Below are 26,031 nucleotides of genomic sequence, written 5' to 3' on the forward strand. Positions count from 1 at the left end.
TTTACCAGCCTCAAATGTTTGCTGTAGAAATGCTCCATCTGCTAACTTGAGCGACGTGTACAAATACTTGGTTCACTCTACAGTGCACGCACCGATCGATTATTGGATTTCATTGGCACAAGGGCATCTAAGGCCAAATAGCGCCAGGACAACAGTAAATGACCTAAATGCGTCATTGCGTACTATACTACTTTCGCTATAACGTTGGTCTAATCTATTGTGCTCATTTTTCTCACTCTGACTAGTCTACCTCAATTTTTCTTTCCGCCGATTTTGAGGTGTCGTCTTTCACGTCGGTTAGCATTGATATACATGCATGTAACGAAACCGTGTGACACCGGCACTGCGTATATATTCCCAACTTCACCACTCACACTACCGTTATGACACCGCTTTGTAAATGAAAAAAAAAGCCACTACTCGATAATCCCTGCCTCGCGTGCGCGATAACGCTGCTATCGCGCTAAGCATGACGCTGTACGAGACAAATTTGATCTCGCACGCGACATTCAGACAGGCACAGCTCGGCAGAATTTTTGTGGATCCGAGATGAAGTGGTGGCCTTTTAGAGAGCCCACTTTCCCGTAGCAGGTATATTTTAGCGATCTGACAACCGTGCTCTTTAGGAATGTTAGAGCCTACAATATCTGCAATTTCTTGGAGAAGCTTCAAACTTGTTTGTCTGCAGCACAAGGTAAATCTTGGCGCCGAATTTTTTGCGTTTAGTTGTTTTAGCAAACTACGTCTCTGGTATCCGCTACTTCATTTATTTCAACTACATATATTGTTACTATATTAACAGCTACAGTAATAGCAAACCACGCATTTTTTTTCTTTTGCTGGACTACCTCAGACTAACACAGTACGTTTCGATAGTCAGTCAGAAGACTCGACTTGTGCGTCGTGTGTGGGGTTCGTCATTCTTTGCAATATAAATATTCACCGAATAAGTTCAACAAAAGAAAGAGACGACGTTCTAGGACATTGACTTTACTCGGACACTACTTAATAATTTTAAAATGTTTCAAATGTACTCCACACACTTGATGGAACCTATGTGGAACGAGATACTAGAGTCCACCGCAGCCCTTCACACCACTGCACCGTTCTATTTTCCCGTGCGAGCCGCCGTGGTGCCACAGCTTTAATTACGCGAGGCTTCAAGGTGTCAAAACAGAGAGGCGTCTAGCTACGCGGGTGCATTGGCCTGTTTTGATGGCGCGTGGCTTCTCCCTGCAGCTTTCTCTCGAAGTGAAGTGTAGAGCTAAGGGAAGAGAGTGGATTAGATGAACAACGCAGTGGCTATTTTTCTTAGGTTTCTTTTTAGAATCATGGCGCGATTCCTTGCGTGTCCCCTTTAAAGCGTGCGCATCACTCTTGTAAAAAAAAAAGAGTAGAAAAAGGGACACAATATTTGCCTAGCACTTCAAAGCGCGACGTACCTTGTGCTCGATGTATTAGGGAGGGAAACAATTAACCTAACCTAGGCACCTCACCGGAAAAGACCCCTGGGGTTTCCTTTTGATATATGTGCATATTTCGTTTCAATTAATAAACATATTTCTCTCTCTCTCATACACACACACAGTGCGTGGTATGCATATGTCATATGACAGCTGCTTCCGGTGAATTCCGGATGCATCTGCACGTTAGCTCCACTATCAAAAGCCCGAAAAGTTAGCACGCTTGTGAATTCAGTAAAAGCGTTATGCCTACGTTTCTGTCATTTCCTTCAGCCAATTTGTACATTTATTCAGAATTGGCCTTTATACCGCCACATGCATCTCAATTTGCCCACATGGGGAACCAACGCGACTGCCAATGGCTGCGCAGGGCCTCTGTTGTTTATTTGGATTTTGTAACACTAATATAGTCTCGTAAATGAACTTTTTATGCAAATAAATCGTTTTGCTATTAATGCGTTTACGAATTCCACGTTCGACAAACTTTCTTAATCGGTCATCTTTCCAAAGAACGCATCTCCACAGCGCAGTGCTCAAATAGATTAGTAGGTGTTCTACTCAAACCTCCGCTTCAGCGCCAGACAATTAATCACTGCCTCAAACATGTACTTCGCTTGCCAGCGAACTCTAACAATTCTTGCTTCCTTGCGTTAATAAAAAGCAAGTCATTTCAATCATTACAACGATAGACGATGTTCCGGAAGGCAGGCGCCAAAATTATGCCTCCATGTAGTCCTTCAACGTCTTGAACTCTGAGGTTGCGCCGTTGTGCCCTCCGAACCAAGAGGCACCGATATAAATGACATTTACATCATTCGTAGGTTCGACACATGTCCATGACACTTCGTTGGGGCTCCACAAGCAAGACAACGAAGAGCTTTACAGTGGACGTTCAGAGGGTAAAAACGAAATACGGAGAATCAATTTTCTATGCCACACACACACACCCGCACACGCACACACACACACACACACGCACAGAAATTTCCATTCCTCGGCAAGTACCCATAAGGTTCGATGTTGTCATTATTCCGAATTCATACGAAATTAACTTCACCAAATTCGATTTAACCAATTGTTTCCTGAATGAAATGAGTAAAAAATGTGTAATTTTTTGCGAATTTAGACACAGACGGATTTTTAATCAAACGTACGCTCTAAACATGTCACGTTAAAACATGTAGGTGCCCTAGTCATGGCCGTAACTTTACTTTGACGGATCTCCATGCCGCGCTCACGCACAGAACAGCGGGCTCAAGGCCGCCTCGGTGGGGGTGGCGGTGGTTGCTTTCCTTCTTTCATGGTTTATGCGACAGACGGCTGGATTGCGCATTGCGTATTATACTGTGCCGCGGTAGCTCTTTTCTTGTCGCTACGTTACAATTTTAGATTTCGAAGGACAGAAAAATTTTGCTAACTTCCCAATTTAGCAATTTAACAAATTCGAGCGTGGTCATCACTTCGCTATGTCGAGTTTCAACTGTATAAAAGAAGCACAAAGTAAAGGTTCGTTTACCTTCGGTATGGGCGCGTTTGCGTACATAGTATCACCTGGCACACGAACTATATATTTACCACGTAAACGTGGTCATTTTAACAAGGTTTGACTATACAACACAGGTGACGCTCACAGCTTGTCTAGTTTCTGGAAGATCTGTGTCGCAAAGAAAACCGGTTCAGTCACAACTACTCTTTCTAGGCTTCTAGTGAGCCCGAGTAACCCAAAGGCTTCTGCCTTTTTATCAGCCTCTGCCAGGTCGCGGCATCAATACCGCCTACACAGTAAAATGGAGGCGCTCGTCCGTATCAGAACTTGTTTTACTTGTCCGTATCAGAACTTGCCACTGTAAAAACGTTTAAGAGACACAGAAAATTCCAAAGAACTGACTTACTGCGAAATCTTGGCAAATAACCGAGTTGAAGTGTCAGTGCGCAGTTCTTTGCGTAACCTACACAGTAATTCATTTACTTATACGTAATACCATAACAGGGCCCAAATGAACATTCTTCCCGTAAATACTTTTACTGTGACTAAGTTTCAATCATAATCCTTCCCTTATAAAAAGAAAACTCAAACTGATGACGTGAACATCAATGATTGCTTGGGAAGGCGCTGGTCTCATTCTACCGGTGTACGCGACAACTTATGTTCTTTGCACAACGTATACTGAAGGTAGGAAACCGAATTTACCTTCGCTCTCTTTATTAAACATATTTTTTCGGATGTGTTGTCCAATATCTAAACCACTCCCGGATTCCGCACGTCTTCAACGCTTATGGCTGCGTCCTACTCTGTTATTAATGACAACCTCGCCGATATCGGCACCCTTTGAAGACCTAACTCAAAGATTCAGTCGCCAGTGATGTTTGCAGACACTTCGTTCATGTGAATTATGGATGTTAGCGCACATCTCTCTATCACTTAGGGACAACCATGCACAGCCCAATCCATAACGCACACCCTGAGGCAGGAGCCTTTAGAAAGGCGTTGCAGAGTTGTCAGACGCCGTGATGTCGACACTAGTATGCGGCAGTTTAGTTCGAGGAGGATCGATAACAGAGAGCTGAGCGTTGGTGAACGCTATATGTCGGTTCCGCCGCTCTGTGCTGCTAGCAGGCGATGAATATTAAGGGAAACATAGTACTAAAGTGCTAAAGTTTGAAGGACTGTCGAATAGTATGTCTGAGGAAGATAATACTATTTCAAGGCAATGTAGATTCGAGTCAAATGAAATTTACAGGTACGATGATGCTTTTTGCATTTTCCAGTGAATGCTCACAACTACGAAGTATATAAATTTACACTTTTTGCACAAGCAAAAAGAAAAAAAAACAATCCGCTCACCTTTTTCTTTCTTTCTCTTTGTAAGTATTGGACAAAGGGTAAAAGTGCATGCCCAATATTACGGGGCTTCTAGCACTAGCAAAACTAAAGCTTTCATTTCGTGATTTCGGACGGAACATGGCACGTCGAACGGACCTGTCAACCATTATCAATACATAACATAACATACGATACATAACATACATAACATAACAATACATAACATAACCTGAAAAGTTGTTCAACGCCAATGAAAAAAGTTAGGTATTGGTTTGTAGCACAACAAGCAAGAGGAACGGAAGCCTTGATGTTGTTAAATGACCAGTGCACGTATTATCGTTTAAAACATGGTAGTCCATTCTATGTCCGGGCACTTTTTTTTTATTGCCGCCATTGGACAGAGTTAACAAAGACAATTCGCGTTTACAAATGTGTGCATCATGACAGAAAAGCATACATTAAGGCAAGTGGCAGCTACAGTGACGTTACCCATTGTGAAAACGCAGTGACAAGATAAACTAGCTTCAAAGGTCAAGAGCAGCGCAGCAATGCCAGTGGCTCTCTTCCGCTGCCCATTAAATCGCTCGATGCGACAACTATTGAATAGCAACCGTCCTAAATTAGGCTGCCACAGACTAGGTGAATAATTTCAACGCATACACTGGTGAAGGTAATGATAGTCATTTATTGTTTACATCAAAGATATTCTAATTGAATTCAATGTAAAAAAAAGCTCTGTAGAGCAAAGGCACGTCTGGGGACCCGTCTGAAGTGCAGCTTTCATGAAGTGCTTAATGAAGTTTGTCCGTTTAATTTCTGCAACTGTCTCGCGTTATTTTTCTGACATCTGGGGGTTTGTGCTCGGCAAGGAGAGTTGTCTTCTTCCGCTCCTCTCCCTCCAAGGGGCAACTGCGGTAGGGAAACGTTCGTTCGTCCATCCGTCCGTTCGTTCAATACAAACGGTATCTAAGTATCCCCACTCCTACCCGTGTACGCCTTTTCAATTGCAGCAGTCCTTTTATAAACGTAATTGCTTTCCACAAGCATTCGGCTGTTCACATAGACTGACAATCATCGTCGATGATTTCTACACAATTAACTATTTTTTTAGGTCTAATCGGCAGTGCCGCAGCCGCCATGCTCAGAAAAATCCGAAGAGGTGGAAGAAAAGATCTTGGCATTGAAAATTGCCACCAATTGAATTGTTCAGGGGGTAACTCGACGTCACGTCTGGAAACAAAAAGAGCTGAACTTGGCACGAATACTGAGATAGTGAAATTCACATGAGGACGAGATGCTCGGCACCTTTATTGCGCTAATTCCAAACTGGTCATTAGGAAGCCAGTTTTGCGCAAAATTGAAAGTGAGGATCCGACATACACTATCTGGATATGATGGACTCCGTATTGGACGATTTCTGTCTGATCAGGACCACCTGAGGTTCTTTATCGTGCGTTCAAAATCAAAATTTGTCACTGCGCGCAAGAAAAATAACCTTTTATCCTAAGCAGCCGGAAACAAACTGTTCCTAAACAAGTCAAGGTACATTAGTTACGGCGGCTTTCTGTTATGCACTCGCGCCAGCGTTGGTTCGTTGAAATAGTGGACTCGGATGCTGTCATTTAGGGACGACATGATGGCGAACGTTCTCTTCTAAAGCAGGATAAGTTTTTTCATGCTCTTAAAATGAGTGGAAATCGAAAGCGGGTTACAACATACCTTGCGGCTCTCTGAGTCTGCACACACTTAATTTACTACGTGTATGGAAACAGTGGGTCTTTCTTGCCAGTTGTCTTAAATAAATTTGGGCAGTGCACCTGTGATGGAACGGAGAGAGCAAGATACATGCTAATGCGCGAACATAAAGTTCACCTTGTCTCTGCTTGTGTCGTCTGTTTGGCGCTTTAGTACGTCTGTAATAAAGCTCGCCATCTCCCTTTCTATTGCCTTAGCAATTATATGAACACACCAAGTGAACCTTTGCCGTCGGCGTGGGCCTGAGGTTGCATATATACTTAAGCATATGTATGCTATACGCCATGCCATGCTTATGACATGCGGTACATACGGGTTATATTGCCACACTATTCTATCACTAATGTTTCTCAAACCAGGTCTTACATTCCTGACTAAATTATTCCTCACAATTTTGAGATTGGCAGCCCACAAACAAATTTCATGAACCAAAACACGCAGCGCATGCCTTTTATATTAAATATTTTCATACTTGAATATTAAAAGTGTGAAACAGTAGTAGAGCTCAAACCTGAAAATTATGCAATTTTATTGGCGCTGCTGTGCACTACCTCTGGGATTGGCTCGGGAAAGACGTTGTGAAACATACCCGACATGAAAAACTGGGGGTAAACTCGCCTAAAAGGACGTTGCCTTTGAATAGTAAACACTTGAATTCTCCAATGACAGGGTTAAAACAAAGGTCTTCTAGCATAGCTCGTTCTTGCTTAGCTTACACTTCAATTCATACCGCCGCTACAGATACAAATTCTTCCACTTCGTCTGATATTCCAACGGGTTGCTATCGCATTCATTGCTTCGCCCTTATTGCGAAACAGGGATATTTTTGGTTTGTTCTTTTCCTGCATTTTGTCAACATATAGAAATTCCACTTCATCACTTAGGGGATCCGCCACCTTACCTCATTTCCCCTTCATAATACGGGAAACTCTTTGTTCCAAGGCTTAGATGTCCTAATACACATCCGAACGCTGTCTTATAAGGTTGCTGAATAAAACAGAAAATAAAGATAGACTTCTTGGTGCCCATGAAATGGTATAGCGGTAGAAATTAGGGACGTATACTTTCCATGTCTCCTGCTCTTTCTTTCCTCTTTCCTCCCCTCCTTCCTATCTTCCATTTCTCTGTTGCTGTCATCGTCATTATGAATGGTAGGCAGGTGTTGTGCCGCTTCCGGTGGTAGTTGCCAGCCTGCTCCTTGCTTTCCCTTTCTTGTTAGATGCATATGTGTTTTCAAAAGAAATAATAATACCAATGCTCTCGTTTTTTTTTCTTGCGCTATCTCCCCTGTAATAACCCATAATCAACTAGCCAGGTTGAAAATTCCGATTTGAGGAATCACGTAACAGTGCTCACGAAATCTTCAAATGCCTCCTTTCAATGTAAAGGCCAATGTGTCTCGGTATCGTGTGTCTTGGTAGTTGTGCTAATAAGGGGGGGGGGGGGGGGAGAGAGAAATAAACTTTATTGTGAGACTAGGCTTCTTGAAAACAAAGGTGGGTGGCCTCGTCAGTCCACATAGCCATGGCTCGCTGCCGCCGCTCAAGCCCTGTTCACCAACCGCAGCTGGCTCTCAGGGTCTTGCGTCAGCAGCAGAGCCTCCCACTGGTCTTCCAATTCTTCTTCTGAATCCGCCTCTTTCTGCATGTTATCGCCTGGTGGTGATGATGATGGTGGTTCTTCTAGATTATTCCTGCACCCAAGCACCATATGGCGCAAGGTGTTGGGCGTGTCCGGCGGGCACAACTTGCAGTCTCGCCCGTAGGTGCCCGGATACATGGCGTGCAGCAGTATTCCGTGTGGGTAGGTTCCAGCCTGTAGTCTTCTCCAGGTTACCGCTTGGTCTCTACTCATCGTCTTATGCGCGGGCGGGTAGCGACGCCTCTGCTTCCTGTAGTGCGTCAAGATATCTGAGTAGTTCTTGGATATCCGTTCATCATCCTCGTCACAGTCGTTGGTCCGTGTTCTCTGCGCGTCGGAGATGGCTCGGCGTGCATGATCTCGAGCCACAGCATGCGCCGCCTGGTTCCCCGCGAGAGACTCGTGTCCCGGCGTCCAGAGGATTTGTGCTGCTTCTATATTGGTGTTGTTCAAGACCTAAAGTGCTGCATTTCCAATCCTTCCGTTCATATACCTTCTGCATGCTTCCTGTGAGTCCGTCACCACGGTAACCATGGCCTTCTTGCACGTTGCGATGGCCAGGGCTATGCCCAGCTCTTCCGCTGTGCTCACGTCCTTGGCACATATGGATGTGGCTGTAAGTTGTTCGCCCTGCTCCTCGACCACGCTAATTGCAAATCGGTCATTGGTTCTGTACACAGCTGCATCCGTATATCTCGCGTTTTCTTCTTTGCTGTTGGTGCGTTCGAGTATGTGCTTGAGCGCCAGTATTCTCACCTGTCTCTTTTCCTTGCCGTAGTCGGGATGCATGTTTCTGGGAATGGTACTTATGTGTAGCTTGTCTCAGATCTCATGTGGGATACGCTGAGCTAGGTGCCTTTCATCCTCTAATAAGGAGGTTTGGCATTATAATATTGAAATTGTGAACGTTCATTTCACCCGGGTTAGAATCGGAAATGAAGTCAGTTCACCAAAAGAGGCAAACAAGGTGTTGCCGTAGTGGCAGAGCCTGAGCAGGGCAGCAGGAGTTTAGAATTCCGGGAGAGAGGTTTTGGCTACAGTATCCTCGGCGGCGGTCAGATCTGTGACGCTGCAGAGGGTGCTAAGAATACCTGGCTCCGGACAGGCCGCCATTGGAATCTGAACCTGGAAACGTTTAACGTTGGAACGTTATCTAGTGAGGCGAGTCTAGCAGTGTTATTGGAGGAATTTGAGGGTAGTAAATGGGATATAATAGGGCTCAGTGAGGTTAGGAGGACAAAAGAAGCATATACAGTGCTAAAAAGCGGGCACGTACTGTGCTAGCGGGGCTTAGCGGAGAGACGAGAAGTAGGAGTCGGATTCCTGATTAATAAGGAAATAGCTGGTAACATACAGGAATTCTAGAGCATTAACGAGAGGGTGGCAGGTCTTGTTGTGAAACTTAATAAGAGGTACAAATTGAAGGTGGTACAAGTCTATGCCCCTACATGCAGTCATGATGACCAGGAAGTCGAAAGCTTTTATGAAGACGTGGAATCGGCGATGGGCAAAGTCATAACAAAATACACTATACTGATGGGCGACTTCAATGCCAGGGTAGGCAAGAAGCAGGCTGCAGACAAGTCAGTGGGGGAATATGGCATAGGCTCTAGGAATAGCAGAGGAGAGTTATTAGTAGAGTTTGCAGAACAGAATAATATGCGGATAATGAATACCTTCTTCCGCAAGCGGGTTAGTCGAAAGTGGACGTGGAGGAGCCCGAATGGTGAGACTAGAAATGAAATCGACTTCATACTCTGCGCGAACCCTGGCATCATACAAGATGTAGACGTGCTCGGCAAGGTACGCTGCAGTGACCATAGGATGATAAGAACTCGAATTAGCCTACACTTGAGGAGGGAACGGAAGAAACTGGTGCACAAGAAGCCAAACAATGAGTTAGCGGTAAGAGGGAAACTAGATGAATTCCGGATCAAGCTACAGAACAGGTATTCGGCTTTAACTCAGGAAGAGGACCTTAGTGTTGAAGCAATGAACGACAATCTCATGGGTATCATTAAGGAGTGCGAAATAGAAGTCGGTGGTAACGCCGTTAGACAGGAAACCAGTAAGCTATCGCAGGAGACAAAAGATCTGATCAAGAAACGCCAATGTATGAAAGCCTCTAACCCTACAGCTAGAATAGAACTGGCAGAACTTTCGAAGTTAATCAACAAGCGTAAGACAGCTGACATAAGGAAGTATAATATGGATAGAATTGAACATGCTCTCAGGAACGGAGGAAGCCTAAAAACAGTGAAGAAGAAACTAGGAATCGGCAAGAATCAGATGTATGCGTTAAGAGACAAAGCCGGCAATATCATTACTAATATGGATGAGATAGTTCAAGTGGCTGAGGAGTTCTACAGAGATTTATACAGTACCAGTGGCACCCACGACGATCGTGGAAGAAAGAATAGCGTAGAGGAATTCGAAATCCCGCAGGTAACACCAGAAGAAGTAAAGAAAGCCTTAGGAGCTATGCGAAGGGGGAAGGCAGCTGATCAATGATCAGGTAACAGCAGATTTGTTGAAGGATGGTGGTCAGATTGTTCTAGATAAACTGGCCACCCTGTATACGCAATGTCTCATAACCTCGAGCGTACCGGGATCTTGGAAGAACGCTAACATAATCCTAATCCATAAGAAAGGGGACGCCAAAGACTTGAAAAATTATAGACCGATCAGCTTACTGTCCATTGCCTACAAAGTATTTACTAAGGTAATCGCAAATAGAATCAGGAACACCTTAGACTTTTGTCAACCAAAGGACCAGGCAGGATTCTGTAAAGGCTACTCAACAATAGACCATATTCACACTATCAATCAGGTGACAGAAAAATGTGCAGAATATAACCAACACTTATATATAGCTTTCATTGATTACGATAAAGCGTTTGATTCAGTTGAAATCTCAGCAGTCATGGAGGCATTACGGAATCAGGGTGTAGATGAGCCATATGTAAAAATACTGGAAGATATCTATAGCGGCTCCACAGACACCGTAGTCCTCCACAAAGAAAGCAACAAAATCCCAATAAAGAAAGGCGTCAGACAGGGAGATACGATCTCTCCAATGCGATTCACCGCATGTTTACAGGAGGTATTCAGAGACCTGGAGTGGGAAGAATGGGGGATAAAAGTTGATGGAGAATACCTTAGCAACTTGCGATTCGCTGATGATATTTCCTTGCTTAGTAACTCAGGAGAACAATTGCAATGCATGCTCACTGACCTGCAGAGGCAAAGCAGAAGGGTGGGTCTGAAAATTAATCTGGAGAAAACTAAAGTAATGTTTAACAGTCTCGGAAGAGAACAGGAGTTTACGATAGGTAGCGAGGGACTGGAAGTGGTAAGGGAATACATCTACTTAGGGCAGGTAGTGACCACGGATCCGGATCATGAGACTGAAATAACCAGAAGAATAAGAATGGCCTGGGGTGCGTTTGGCAGGCATTCTCAAATCATGAACAGCAGGTTGCCACTCTCCCTCAAAAGGAAAGTGTATAACAGCTGTGTGTTACCAGTACTCACATATGGGGCAGAAACCTGGAGGCTTACGAAAAGGGTTCTTCTGAAATTGAGGACGACGCAACGAGCTATGGAAAGAAGAATGATCGGTGTAACGTTAAGGGATAAGAAAAGAGCAGATTGGGTGAGGCAACAAACGCGGGTAAATGACATCTTAGTTGAAATCAAGAAAAAGAAATGGACATGGGCCGGACATGTAATGAGGAGGGAAGATAACCGATGGTCATTAAGGGTTACGGACTGGATTCCAAGGGAAGGGAAGCGTAGCAGGGGGCGGCAGAAAGTTAGGTGGGCGGATGACATTAAGACGTTTGCAGGGACAACATGGCCACAATTAGTACTTGACCGGGGTAGTTGGAGAAGTATGGGAGAGGCCTTTGCCCTGCAGTGGGCGTAACTAGGCTGATGATGATGATGATCCTCGGTTGAACCTTTTCGGCGAATGCATTTGCATATATCCGACTGAACCGCAAGCGGGAATCCTCACTTCACTGGCAGCTCTTTTGCCGCGAGGCCATTGAGGGGAACTTCCACGACCTTTTTCGTGTGGCGGCCTGGACCAAATGCCAACCAAAAAGAGGTATGCAGCCCTGCAACCTGCGTCCAAGTACCAAAAATTTTTGCTTTTCGAAGGGTAGTTATTAGAGACCGGAACTTTAGGCAAAATGCTTATTACATATTATGTCCCTATATGTACTGTCCCTATTCAACATGCAAGTGCCCACCATTGGTGTAGAAACATTTGAATGGTACATTTTCAGTGCCTATAAAAGCCTACTTCGATGTTGGTGCCTATATTGAATTTTCAGAACCTAAAAATCCAAATTACCGGGGTTTGATCTAGCATCACTTTTTTTTCTAATGTTATCAGCTGCTGGGGATCTTGGTTGGCGGTAGACGATTAGTACCAGAAGCACGGTGCTGGTGTAAAGGCTTTGCAATCTACGAAAACATAGCTGTGAGAAGAGATCGAACTGCTGCGCGACAACGCAGATTCATGTGATGTAGCGTGCCCCTGCCATCACTTCCCGTTTTTAGCCGACATCGTTGATAAACTTGAAGGCTTGGAAGCAACTTCGACACCGACTGTGAGGCTCATTTTGGACGTTCAGGTGAGGTTGGCCATCGTGCCCGTTGTACCTATTGCTGGTACAGTTAGTTCGAAACTTCAATCTGTCTCAAACGAAAATCCCGGGCTTCCGCTGCTGATAGAACTGTCAAAGGTTGGCACCGGCGAGCATTCTGAAATTCCAGAGGGAAGTGGGTCATCGAATGTTCCGAAGTACAAATCTGTGCCACTAGGTTCGTTTGATGTTCAGCATTCTTTTGCTGCGTAAAAACCAACACCCCGCACAAAAAAGGCGTAACAAGGAAACTCAAAAATCTTGAGATGGTGCTTGTTTGTAACTGCTTATGAATCTTGTAACCTAAGCAACTTGCCTCACTTCGTTGTATCAAGAAAATGAAGTGAATTTCACAAGACAAAGCTTTCGTAGGTTGTGTTCCATAAAAATTTTTCATTTATCCCCAGATGCACAGCCTAATATTCTTAATATTGGAGCCCTAAATGACAGTTCTAGTGCGCATTATTCAATATCATCCTATTGTTTATATCCAGTGCAGGACTAAGGCCTTTCGCTCTCTGATTCCAACTTGCACCTGCAAATTTCCTAATTTCATCACCCAACCTAATCTTCGGCCGCCTATATGAGAAGTTGCTTGTACAGTTTGGCTGTCTTTCATTTATTACTTGCTCAGATTATCACTTACGAATTATTCTTATCAATCGCCTTGACCGATTACCTAGCGCTGAAGATAATATACCGTAAAGGGATCCATCGAAAATTCGGCTTCTACATATTTTCTATTTTCTTTTTAACGTCGTATCACTAACATGTCACCCCTCGCAAATCACGAAATTTCAAACGATGCACATAGCATTGCATTTCTAGCTTACTACTCCAAAATACAGAACGCCGAAAGCATGCAGTGCTGTGAAATACTTTGTTCTTTGAGGTAATCGATTAACTCAGTCGACAATGTTCGATTGCAATAAATGCGCTGAATGCGCGGCGGCTCGGGAACACCCACTTCCGCTTGCCCTTTCTCAGCCATCTTTCTCATCTCTTCATTTTGAGTTTGCTGAAAGAAGCTAGAGCAAATTTCGCACCAACAAGCATAGCTCTGGCACTAAGAGATAAGTTGCTCCCTCCTCAAAGAGCAAAACGAGAAAGCTAAAAAACCGAGAAACTTGAAAGATGTGCGGTGAGGTTCTTGTAGAGTTTACGAAAGACGCGACTTGAGCGCGTGCAGCCTCTGTCTCGGCCAGTGTGCGCCCATTAGTGAGATTTCGTACTCGCCCTGCACCCGCGTCATGGCACGTTCCACGAAGGTTGCATACCGCGTGATGAAATCGAGGCAGAGACTTGGTGGAAGTGACTGCGCATGCGTCTGTCCGAGAGGGAGAGAGAGGAAACGCGAATGCACGGGCTTATTAGGGGGGGGGGGGGGGAGGAGGAGGACAGTGAAGGTCAATTCCAGTGGCTCTACAATCTGTTTGCCTTGGGAGTTTCAATTGAAGTCTTGCTGGTTTAGCTTCTAGTACGTCGTTAAATACAGTGCAAAGGCGATTTACCGAAGCACTCTGCAATTACGACACCCCTGCTCACGCAAATATAGACAAAAGCTTATAAACAAAATTTTGATATGTAAAAGTAATATAATGGGATATTAAGTGAACTGTAACGCCCGCAGCGGATATGACGTTTAGTGAACAAGAGTTATTTCTGATCTGCCCGATTCTGCTCGCACATTGGCTCCCGTTGAGAGATTTTAGGTAGGTAGTACCTTGGCTATGTATTTTCATTATGTTATTTATATTACGTTCATTTTGGGAAATGTTGGCTCCACAAATATTCCTTCTGCCACCTCTCTTGGTCACTGCAAGCGTCCGGCTTCCTGTGAACTGCTTTCTCGTACGTTTGTTTGGATACCAACAATTAGAGACAGACTTTGCAGAAACACACAATACTGATGTGCAAGAAATAATTAGTTATTTTCAAGGGGATGAGAACTCGCGAAATAAATATTTATCTGTACCTGTTTTTGTCGTGCGGTCCACCTTGCCTCACCGAAATACCGTCCTTACCATCAAGGAAGCAAACAAACACAAGAGGCAGTGCTCCGAAACCGCTCGCCGCCACTATGCGATGAACACGGCCGGAGGTGGCGGATACCCATACTTTTTTTTTTGACCCGAAGGAGGGGAGCAAATGCGCGAATACAAGCACCAGCACTGCGATGAAGAAACGGACCAAAGGGTCACCCAGTTTAAGCGAGCACTGGCGACTGAAGAAACGAGCGAGGAACAACGGGCCGTCCGGTTGCATCCAGAGCGGCTGAGCAAGTGCCGGCGTTTTCAGGGCGCCCGAATTGCAAACCCATGCACCGACGTGGGCAGGCACTTCGCGAGTGGTACTTCGTGTGTCCTTCGGGGCGTTGTGCAGTGCGTGAGACCGGCTGCGGTTAGCGTCCGACTTGTCCCAGTTGCAAGAACGTACGCTTGACTTCCTTGTGCACGCGTTTCCCGCCGAGAACGTACGGCGGTTCTTGTTGTGCGCCAGCTCATTTTAAGCACTCTGCATGTTGAGTGTATGGAACAAATGTGTTTGTCTCAATGGTAGGTAATGACTATAACAACATAACGACCAACTGTATGGCGACGACGCGGTGACGACGATTGAATGAATAAGAAATATTAACATGCCCGATGGAATGATGAAAGAAATATATGACGCAGATGCAATAGCCGCAGTGTGATGACCATTCTGAAACAATGGTGATTATATAACTACGATAGCGTGACAAAGACGGCATGAAGACAATAGCATGAGAACGACTGTGCGGTGAACGAATTGTGACGACAACGCCGTGACACTCATGGTGTGAGGAGAATCCAATGTTGACGCTGAAATAACAACGTTGAAACTGCCGCGACGGCTGCGCGAAGATGCTATCACAACGAATGCATGACAGCGATTTCATGACGACGACGCAGTGACGGCGATGTCATGACATCATCATCTTCATCTTCAGCCTGGTTACGCCCACTGCAGGGCAAAGGCCTCTCCCAAACTTCTCAAACAACCCCGGTCATGTACTAATTGTGGCCATGGCGTCCCTGCAAACTTCTTAATCTCATCCGCCCACCTAACTTTCTGCTGTCCCCTGCTACGCTTCCCTTCCCTTGGGATCTTTGGATGTCATGACAACGGCGGCATTATTGCTCGTTAATGGTGGCAGCGTGGTTATAAGAGAATGACCGAGGAATGACGTCACTGGTACGACGAAGGCGGTATGGGAACTACTGCAAAAATGCACTGAAATAACCTTTGTTAAATGAAGACGGTAGTGAAACGATGATAGCCTTATGATGATGGCCTGCTGAAAGTAGTGTGACGATGATGGAATGACCACAATGCCATCGCGATTTAGAGCACATTTCTAGTGGCCTGAACGAGCGGAAAAACAGTTAGAGACATAGATAGGCACCCGACAGGTGTGCAAAGTATCCTAAGAATGCCGCCAACGAAGCCAACGGGATGATCCCCGTGACGTCATCTTGTTAAATTCTTTTGATTGGTGGATCTGCAAGATATGTCAGTTCCAATTGGCTCGTTCTTTCTCGTCATCTCGCTCATAATGTCGCGCGCAATCAACGATGCGTGCCTTGACAAGAGTGTGCCGCGTCCACCACATGTATGTAGAAAAGGAAGGCTGTACTGGCAAGCGGATATTGATTGCGTTTGTAAACGAGAAAAGTGCCAACGTGATGGTATACGCAAACGTAGGAACCACGTGTCTTCTAGAGAAGCACGCGGCGAGGGGGAGAGAGAGCCTTTATTTAGCAAAGACGAGAAGGAAACCGCGCGTGCGCCTACCTGCTCAGGATAATTTAATTTGAAGTCAAAAGGGAGTTTACCTAGACGTCCGCGCTCTCGTGTCTTACCGGCGGCGTTTCCAAACATGCTGAGAAAGAATATTACAGTTCTTAAAACCTGAAATATTTCGTGCAACTGACAGTCGCGCTGACCAAAAGTGCTCGCACGTGTCATTCCTTCGAGAGTGTGCGACTGTTCAAATCCCCGCTATTTGTTTGCGTGCTTTGTGTAAACGCCCTGCCGTGGTTCTCGAGACGTGTGTGGAATACACGCGGCCATCATCCAGTACAGCAGGCGAAACAGCTCTCGGAAAAGAGCCTCCCTTAACGCATTCTTAATCTCAGCTCCATTCGCGGTCACTGCAGCTCTCGGCGGTTCTTTGTTCTCTGAAGCACCTGCGTACCGCCGTAGTGGGAACGAGCTGTGAAAATCTGAAAATCTTTGCAGTACTGCTAGCTAGGCTTTATCATTGACCGTGCGGCTGAGAGCGCAAGAAAAAAAAAAGAAATTGCGGAGAGGATTTGAGAGCCGGCCAATGTCACAGAATCGCTAGCCTTTAGCGCTTTGTTTATACTTATTATTTCTATTGTATCTTGATCGCTCTGCTAAAATGAGCGCGTGCGGTGCATTTGCTACCATAGAGACAGAGTGGGGCCCAGGATAGTTCTGTATCAAAGCGTTCATGCAACAAATAAACACAAGGTCACCGACGTGGCGAAATATGCACTCGGCTGGCGCACAAAGCGTATTTGCTGTACCGTGAAGAAAGATCGCTTAGGTGGACGTGTGCAAATGGGCCGAGTGAACGAGAATGTGCTAAAAGGGGCAGACGTTTGGAAATGTATTAATGCGCAGAGCGTGGAGACGGAGTTGCACACGTGGTTAAAAAAAGTGGCGCAATATTGCAAATAAAATAGGAAAGAAACATTTGCTCTGGACCAAGCAAAAACAAGAAGAAAGGCGACACCTCAGTAATTTGTTTATAATATCAATCCTTGCCGAAAGGCCCCACAAAAAATTAATAACATAGCTGCTTAAGAAAATCTCAGTTTCGCCCGAAAGACGAAACATCGATAGCAATAGCTAATTATTCGACAGCTATAAGAAATAAGGATGGTACCGCTTGGTGCTGTCTTTTTCTTCGTCCCCTCTGTTGTTTGTGGTAACTTCCCAAATCATGACTCACCAGCTGACCTACACCTGCATTCTTCTAAGGACAGTAGCTTTACCGGCTGTATAAACTTGTGAACATTCGCTTGCTAAATAAATTAAGCATCGTGTCACGCGCGCCCAAGGAAACATGAAGGCATCTCACTTAGGACCGCGGACACTTGCTGTCAAAACGCTGGAGCGAGGAAGGGCGGCAGCAGCAGCGAGCGAATTGACCTTTGTGCTACCTTTCGTTTCAATGCGTACAAAGAGGCGATAGCACAGCGCACATGAAGCTATCAGCACTCGGCACACTCTGTCCCCATAGAAGATTGCTTTCAAGATAGGCCCGCGCGGTCGCACCATACGCAGCCGCCACCAGAGTAGAATTCTCCCCTTCTCCTCCCCGGTGCTTTGCACGCGATGGCAGACGACGCGCTTCCACCCGGCCTCCCTCACTTGCACGCGCGCAATTCAGCCACCATTGTAGGCCCACCATCGCGCGCTTTCGCTCTCGTGTACAGCATACGGCACGCTGACACAATATTATCGCAGTTGGACTTTATGCGGAGCGTCACTGCGACGACGAAGGCGGCAACGAAGGCGGAAACACGCCTGGAGTACCCATATTATTGCTATCAGAATAGAAAAAGAAAAGGCTGGCAAGGAACACCTGACGCGACTTTTTTTCTTTTGCAAACAAGAATGAAAGTGACTGGACACGCGGCGTGCTCTAGTTCTAGGTGCAGTAGCTTCCTGGCAACAAGTAATCGTCAAGCACTCTGGTAGCATAAAAATATTAAACATCTGCTTACTTAGTGATCGTTCTGTTTTAATATGAATATAATGATAATAATAATAATAATAATAATAATAATAATAATAATAATAATAATAATAATATGGTAGAATTCAATGTGGGAGTACTGGAGCATATAGATTTCTTTTCGATATGGCTGGGATTTCGCAAAAGTTGTGCCTATAAGCAATACGTACGCAAATAAAAAGCAGTTCTGCTTTCTATGTTACCTTAACCGTGTTTGTTGAGCATGCTCCTTCAAACTTCTGTAAAAATACGATAAGAAAATAAAAGCACAGAAGAATACGAAATTTCATTATGACAATCAAATATCATTAAAGTTCATTGAAGAGTCAGTAGGAAGATACGCTTATACTTCTTCAATGCACGCACGAATAGTCGACTGGCAGGTTGGAACCGTTACCACAGAAAAGTATTTCAAGCATTTTGCTTCAATGTATATGTGACAAATGGCCGAGACAATAAGAAAGCCGGGAACATTTTAGTGCACCGCGGACTTTTGGCCTCTTTCTAGAACGCCCAAATTACCTAAGCTTGAACGGCACTGTTAGCGGAAAATAATAGAAGCTCAACAGTGCTTAACGTTTACGGGCTCCTGCTTGTCATGAAATTTTTGTGCATTCTACAATATTGTCACCTACACAATATTATTTGTGATGCATAATAATCACTGCCGACTTCAAGGTGATCTTTAGGCGAGTCGTAAAAAGAAATGCACCCACTCTTTTGATGGGCTGTCTCAGCCACGCTATGCCCCTGAGAAGTCGTTCAAACTACTCCGAGCCAAGAATAGCCGGCATTCAATCATCTTGGCTGCAAGTGGTTCCCGTCGGAAGCAATGTAAGCGAATCCTCGTTCAACCAGACAGAAGAAGGGCCTGTGACGGCAGCACCCTGTAAAGCGCACTCTATTAGGCGACCTCGTAATCCTAGACGTCGTTCGGAAGTGGAACAGAAGTTCGCAAAGAAAAATTCGTTTCTTCACTTATTTTTCTTTGCATGGCGAGTGCTGCACGCTTCGAAAGGTCACCGTATCGACTAATGACATTGTTCCGGCATCTTTCAGGAAATTCCAAAGACTACCAGAGAAACGGCCGCGCGTATTAATTCACCAGTGAATTTGAACTTACCCGTAAGGTTATTTCAGTGTGTTACTCCATTCAGTGAATCATCTCGCTGCGTTGCGCGCTTGATGAACAGCCCTTTTTGTTAGAGAAGAGGGAATGTTCACCAAAAGTCACAGGCCTGGGTGGCACACGCAGCACAGTCACTCGTAAGATGGAGTAGAGCCTTCAAAGAGGCTCCCTTTTCGGCAGCACGCCCTGGAGCTCTCGTACCATGCGAGGAGGTGCGATAACGTGTACCGACGAGCGAACACAAGTACCGATACTACGCGACGCACACGTCACATTCCTTGACCCGTGGTACGATACGATGCTGAGTCTGCTACTCCACTTTTCGTCGAAATAAAGTCTGTTCGCGCTTTCTTTCGCTCAATTTCGATGCGATATTCGAATTCAGAGGGCTGAAAACCATGACGTACTGCTCTTCACTCCTATTTTCTGGCAAAGATTTCAGCTTACCTTTAGGTGCCTGTTGCATCGCAACAATATGAAACAACATATTCTCTCTTGACTTATTTGTCGCTACGATGCACGCCCTACCTATCGCGTATTCGTCTACGCTTCATGCGAGAGCGGGGAGGTATATTCTGTAAGTTTACAAACAACTGTTCATTTCGGCCGCCGCTGATTGGCTGGAACTGTACCAGTGAGAAGACTGGCTGAATGCTTCTCTCTAGCACTCCTTGGCTATATGGCCACATAAGGTGTCCGACGCAAGATGCGGCGCTAGTCTTTCTTCGCATATTCTATACCCACCGCCGCGCGAATCACCACTGCCTCCAAAGCACGAATGCCGCTGTAGAACCGCTTAGATTTCCGACAACTGCGCACGACACGACCGACAATTGCAATAAGCGGTCGGACGCGACTGCGGGCGCACAACAACAGTGGGGCGCGTACGCTGGATTGCTCAGAACATGACATCTGGTCCTTATAACACACAATATAAGACTAACATATATAAAAAGAAGTGCAATTCACAACGTTATCCACTTCGTATCACTAGTTAGCAATATCGATTATTGATGTTTCTTTTTGTCAGTTTTTAGGCGCACTCGCTTCACAGTTTACGGTACTCCGTCAGCAAGAAGACTTGTAAGAGGTTGGATTGCGCACTGTTTGAACAAAGGGCCCATTGAAGTGGAGATGTAACTTGCCAAGGTTGACGACTGGGCGTGTTGGTATAGCATATTATAGGTTAATAAATTATAGCACAAAGCATGTTATATATTATATATTATATATTATAGCATATTATAGCATATCAGAGGTCAAAATGTTGCGCACTACAACTGGGCGTGTTGGTATATGCTATACCAACACGCCCAGTCGTCAACCTTGGCAAGAAGACTTGCGTTCAGCCTGCAGGTCGTCGCATTAAACCAAAGTTTTCTTCACGAATATTACCGGACTTCTCTCACTGTAGCTTCTGGATGTTGCTGCTGACCTGTCGAATAACTCATACTTAAACAAAGAAAGAGGAATTACGGGCTAGGTGGACATCGGGCTCCCAAAGCAGCAGCCCGACGCTTTAGCCATTATAGGCCACAATCGCTCGTGCAGTTTCATCGTTCCAATGCAAACTAGCTCTTTAAGATCAACGCGGCGTGTGTCGTTTCCTTTTTTGCCAAAGACAGAACAATAAAATCGCCAAATATATAGCATTAAATTTACCGCATCGCATAGATTATAACATATGCGTGGGACCTGCATGATGATTAAACCACTAGATTATGAAATGAAATCTTCGAAATATCTTACATGGTGTTTCGCGGACAAACAGTCAAGCAATACACAGGTGATAAACAAGCATAGCTAAAAGTAATGACGCGCTATGTAACCAATCACGGGAACACAGTGAAATAAAGACTAAAAAGCGAACTCTCATTCAGCAAATGAAGGTGAATAAAACTTGTTTCCGTTAACTTACCTTACAGTGAAGCCTTTCAGGAACAGTTAATCTAATCAGATAGCTCACAGAGGAAGCATACGGCGAACGGGCTGTACTCAAGATCATTGGAGAACACCTTCCATTCCCTTACCGTCCTCGGAAAGAAAAATGAATGCCTCAAATTACCCCAGTGAAGTTTGTATTCTTTAATGTGTTAAGTATGCTTAGCGCGAGTACTTCTTGTGGTAGACGAGGATAAATAGCCACTGCTGCTTGTTTGCAAGGCGTGCAGGCGGGCATTACCGACGTTCCAGCGACCTGCGGACGCAATGTCCTCCCGCTTTCGCATCAGCGCTGCCGTTGTCGAGTCTTGCCAGCTGACGCGCTTCTCGGAGGCCGACTGCGAAGGGTCCGCGCTGCACTCAGCCGACGATAGATCCGTGGTCCCACATCTCCGAGGCGAGGCTGCCGAGCTCGGTTTGGCTTCAACCGCAGTTAGCGTGTCAACCCCCAGTTTTCCTGCTGCATAACTGCCCTGATAACGGTTAACGGCAACCGCTGTCACAATTTCGATAGGGGCGAAATGCGAAAACACCCGTGTACTTAGATTTAGGTGCACGTTAAAGATCCCCCGGTGGTCGAAGTTACCGGAGCCCTCCACTACGGCGTGCCTCATAGTCAGAAAGTGGTTTTGGCACGTAAAACACCATAATTTTAACCGCTGTAACACTGAAGCACGGTCAGCCGCCTAACCGTCGTTTCGCCTGCTGTGTAACCGAGCGAACCGTGGTTAGCGATGTCGTTAGGGACGCCCTTGCCACAGGTGCGTGATACTTTAGAATGGCAAAAGTGCAAGTACCTATTCCGAAGCATGTCCAAACTGAATCGAGGTTAAGAATACAAACGCGTAGAAACGGTTCGAAACAGAGCGCTGATGTTCGTTGCTAAACGCGACTGTAATTACGTATTATCAAAGCTTTAAAAAGGGTTCGCTTCTGCATATGAAATGTCATCAGTGGCCTTGCAAAAAAAACCATGTTAATTCGGCAGTTTAGAGCACTGTCGTTAAGAAAATTACAGGGGATCCTTGTGGTTTTGTGGTTGCTAAAATGAGAGCCCTACAATGGCATAGCTAATTATTGGGCTCTGTTCGCCATCGAAAAACAGAAGTTTTTGTTATACTCTAGAAATTCTTACGTATGCCACAAATACTTTTCAAATCGCCTCACTAATAGCCCATAGAAATATTCCAGTGCCGCGAACCTGTGACGTCAGCAGGCAGGGTTCACTGCCAAGCTAGACGCTCTCTCTAATCGCTTCCTCTGGCCTCCGCAAGCGAAATTCCTTCGCTGCGTTCTCCCATACCAGACCTCGAGCGAGGATCGCGTGACGCATACGTTATAGGCCTCGTCTTCATTTTTTTTTTCTCTTTTTCCGGCGCCGCGCATTTCCGCTGACGGTGTCGCGCGCGAGTTGTTGTCTCGTTCGCACCACGCACAATTTTGCGCGCTGTGGACAAGGAAACATGAGTAGCGGTATACATCAGTGCTACACAAATACTGAAGCAGAACCAGCGGATCGCAGAGCATGATCACGCGCTGGAGCACGGTAGAAAATCGCATGGTATCGGTACCTGCGCACATGACCGCACGACCGTAGAAACAAGTAGACAAAGCGGAAGTACATCTCTCTTGCTTCGGAGCGAAGTAAAACAAAAAACACACAGAAATTGCGTCTTTGTGTTTTATTATTCCTCTGAACTTCAGTTCGTTAATTCGAGCAACAGATTGTACAGATAACAGATGTTGTCTTGAATAATTCTCGAAATAACCTGTCCCCCTGAGCGACGTCACACTGCAGACTCGAGTACATAGGCGCGGGGACGACAGTACGTCATCCTCCGGCTTCGAGAAGAGCGGCTGCGAGGAGAAGGAAAAACGGCGTTCCGTTTGAAATTTCATGTCTTTCCGCGGCGCATAGCGATGTGATACTTTGCAAACACGATCGTCAACACGCAATGTATGCTCTGCGCTTATCAGTTCAAAATGGCCAGACCTTGTGAGGGGCCCTTTAAAGCAATAATTTATTGGCATCCCATTAGAAATGTTGCCGCGACAAATCCTCACCTATACTATCGGACACTTTCTCTTGGCAAAGAAGGGAAGGCTGCGGCTGCGAAGCTTCTCCATTAGTACTCCTACGCGTTTTGGTAGTGTTGTTTGTCAACCTTCCATAGCTCCTGTGAAGGCAGACAAAGATAACTCAGCAAGAATTTCCTGTAGGCAATCGACGATATTGGACTTTTTAGTTGTTTCGAGCTCAGGTAAATAAATGAACTTATAACGAACATTATGGTGCAATCAATAGTCATCTCGTAGTTATGTTTACGATTATATGGCACATGCAAAAGATTTATTCATTCGCTTTGTTTCAGTCAGGATATGCCAATTTTGTGTGAGATGCAGCTGATATACTCATTCCACTGGAAATAGTGGCCTGAAGGTAAAATGAGCTGATCACAATATGAAGACTTTATCAGTGGACTATTGTTTCAGAAGTTTCAATGTACAGTATTTTATTTTTCTTGACGCCTCCAATCAGCAGCGGACAATAATTTTAGGAGACACAAATTAGAACACGAGTGTGAGCTATAATACCAAGATCGACAAGATAACAAATATCAATCAACAAGTGAGAGCGTGACGAGGGCTGTCCTGAAAATGAGAAAAAAAATGGCTGTGGCTTAGGTAAGGTTAAGCCCAGGATGCGAAGCATACTAGCCTTTATTTTAGTTGTTGAACCACTGTTTAGCCTGGTGAACTGCTGTTGCTTGGCTATATTTGGTTCGGCTAGACGAAGAAACAACTCATGCATTACTTCTTCGCCTTCAAGAGTGGAACGCGACAGCGTTCCCGTCGACCCGCCAAGGGGTGTAAGACAATGGGCTACAGGGCAGCGACTACGCGCCCCGCATTGGACGCGGTGAGCGTCGAGCAAAGCAGCGTTCGGCGCGGCAACGAAATGTGCGCCTGAGCAAGAGACGCACGCCTTAGAAACAGCGCGTTTCTAAGGCAACACCGCATTCACTAGAGGCGCTTTTGTACCGCTTTGAAGCGTTGTACTCGTGGCTCAGTGGTAGCGTCTCCGTCCCACACTCCGGAGACCCTGGTTCGATTCCCACCCAGCCCGTCTTGCAAGAGTTGAGCCAAAGCCACTTCTCCTCTGTCGTGACGTCACGGTGTCACGTGATTTCATGGTCACCGCCGCGCCTGAGGAGCTGGGTTGAGCCCTCGTAATATGCTTCGCATAAAAATTTCCGATTGTAAGCCACCTTTGCCGAATAGAAGATTAACAGGAGAAGCAACAAACACAGGATATCTCTTTCCGGGTACTTGTCACGCTTTCCTTGCACGCGGAGAAAACACGGGGAAATCGGGAGATGGGAATTCAAGGCGATGTGCAAAACGACAACAAGGTGAAAGCCGGAGCCCACATTTCGAGAAGCGAACTTGTCTTTTGCGAGGCGACAAACGCTTTGCTCGGCACAGTATACAGGGTGTCCCAGCTAACTTTATCCAGAGTATTAAATAATGCAAATCCCACGTAGCTAGAAAGAACCAGCGTAATGTTGTTTCCCTGCGCTAGGAGGTACTCAGATTAATTCGTTTCATTGCGCTTACATATGCGATTAGCCTTATGCAATGAATCAACTTCTCAAATAATGTAATTAGACGAAAAGGGTCAATAGGTAAATTTCATAACGACGTGAAACACTGCCTATACGGCTTTCTGGTGGTCAGTACGTGCAACAAAAAAAGGGTTTTTCGGAGCGTGAAAGAAGTCCGAAATTGCACACAAAATTTCCACGTGACTGGCCGCTCGAGCCACAGGGACCTGCCAGTAACTCGATCGTTTCGAGCTGACGAGTTTGGCTTAACTACTTTGTATACCTTTACAGGCCAGCTGCACACCAGCTAATAAAAAGCGAAAGATGGCTATTTAGCTTTTCTTTTTTTTGGCGAAGCGCATCCAAAATGGATTACACACATCAAGTGATCGCTTGATCGACAATAATAAAAATGTACACCTTCACCCATCGTTTCAAGCTTTGACTGTTAACTCTACCTCAAGGAAAAATACCTATAAGATAAACGTGTGCGGCCACTGCTTATTCAAAACTGTACCGTTGGCTTTACCGAAAATAATGATTTCTCATGCTCCTTTTTGCAAACACCCTGCCTATGATTTTTATGGAAGCAGTGTTATGCTTAATGTATGGATCTACTGAGCAGCACCCGCCGTGGTTGCTCAGTGGCTATGGTGTTGGGCTGCTGAGCACGAGGTCGCGGGATCGAATCCCGGCCACGGCGGCCGCATTTCGATGGGGGCGAAATGCGAAAACACCCGTGTGCTTAGATTTAGGTGCACGTTAAAGAACCCCAGGTGGTCAAAATTTCCGGAGTCCTCCACTACGGCGTGCCTCATAATCAGAAAATGGTTTTGGCACGTGAAACCCCAAATATTATTATTATTATTATTACTGAGCAGACACCACTGGGTAATTTTTCGCGCTATCTTCTCCGCATAATTCCAGCAAAGTACATCATTCGGACAGGGATAACAAATTCTGTCGAATTGTGAGTTCGACCAATACGGTGATTGCATCCGGGATACAAGGAATAAATTCCACTGCGCACATTCTGGTGCTTCGGCATGCAAGATCTGTAATCACGAATAGCCACGACCAAGAAATTTTGTTTTATCTCTTCGAAGTTTGACCAAAGGCGTAGATTCTTCTAAGGAGTGCGCGCAAGGACAGGTCAAATTATTTTACAAGAGGACCATGCACTCTTTTTTTTCCGCATATTTCGTTAAAGCAAAACTGGCTGTCTGG

The 26,031-nt window shown here is 45.4% G+C and overlaps 1 long non-coding RNA gene across 1 annotated transcript in view; it reads right to left on the bottom strand.

The window, feature by feature from the left end:
• The window catches only part of LOC135911910 (uncharacterized), a 65,154-nt gene extending 43,726 nt beyond the window's left edge, over positions 1-21,428 (bottom strand). The window contains exon 1 of the long non-coding RNA XR_010567493.2: positions 21,177-21,428. This is a non-coding gene — a long non-coding RNA (uncharacterized lncRNA). The remainder of the gene's footprint in view (positions 1-21,176) is intronic.
• Between the last annotated feature and the right edge of the window lie 4,603 nt (positions 21,429-26,031).

Source organism: Dermacentor albipictus, chromosome 9, assembly GCF_038994185.2.
Source record: "Dermacentor albipictus isolate Rhodes 1998 colony chromosome 9, USDA_Dalb.pri_finalv2, whole genome shotgun sequence".
Classification (NCBI taxonomy): domain Eukaryota; kingdom Metazoa; phylum Arthropoda; class Arachnida; order Ixodida; family Ixodidae; genus Dermacentor; species Dermacentor albipictus.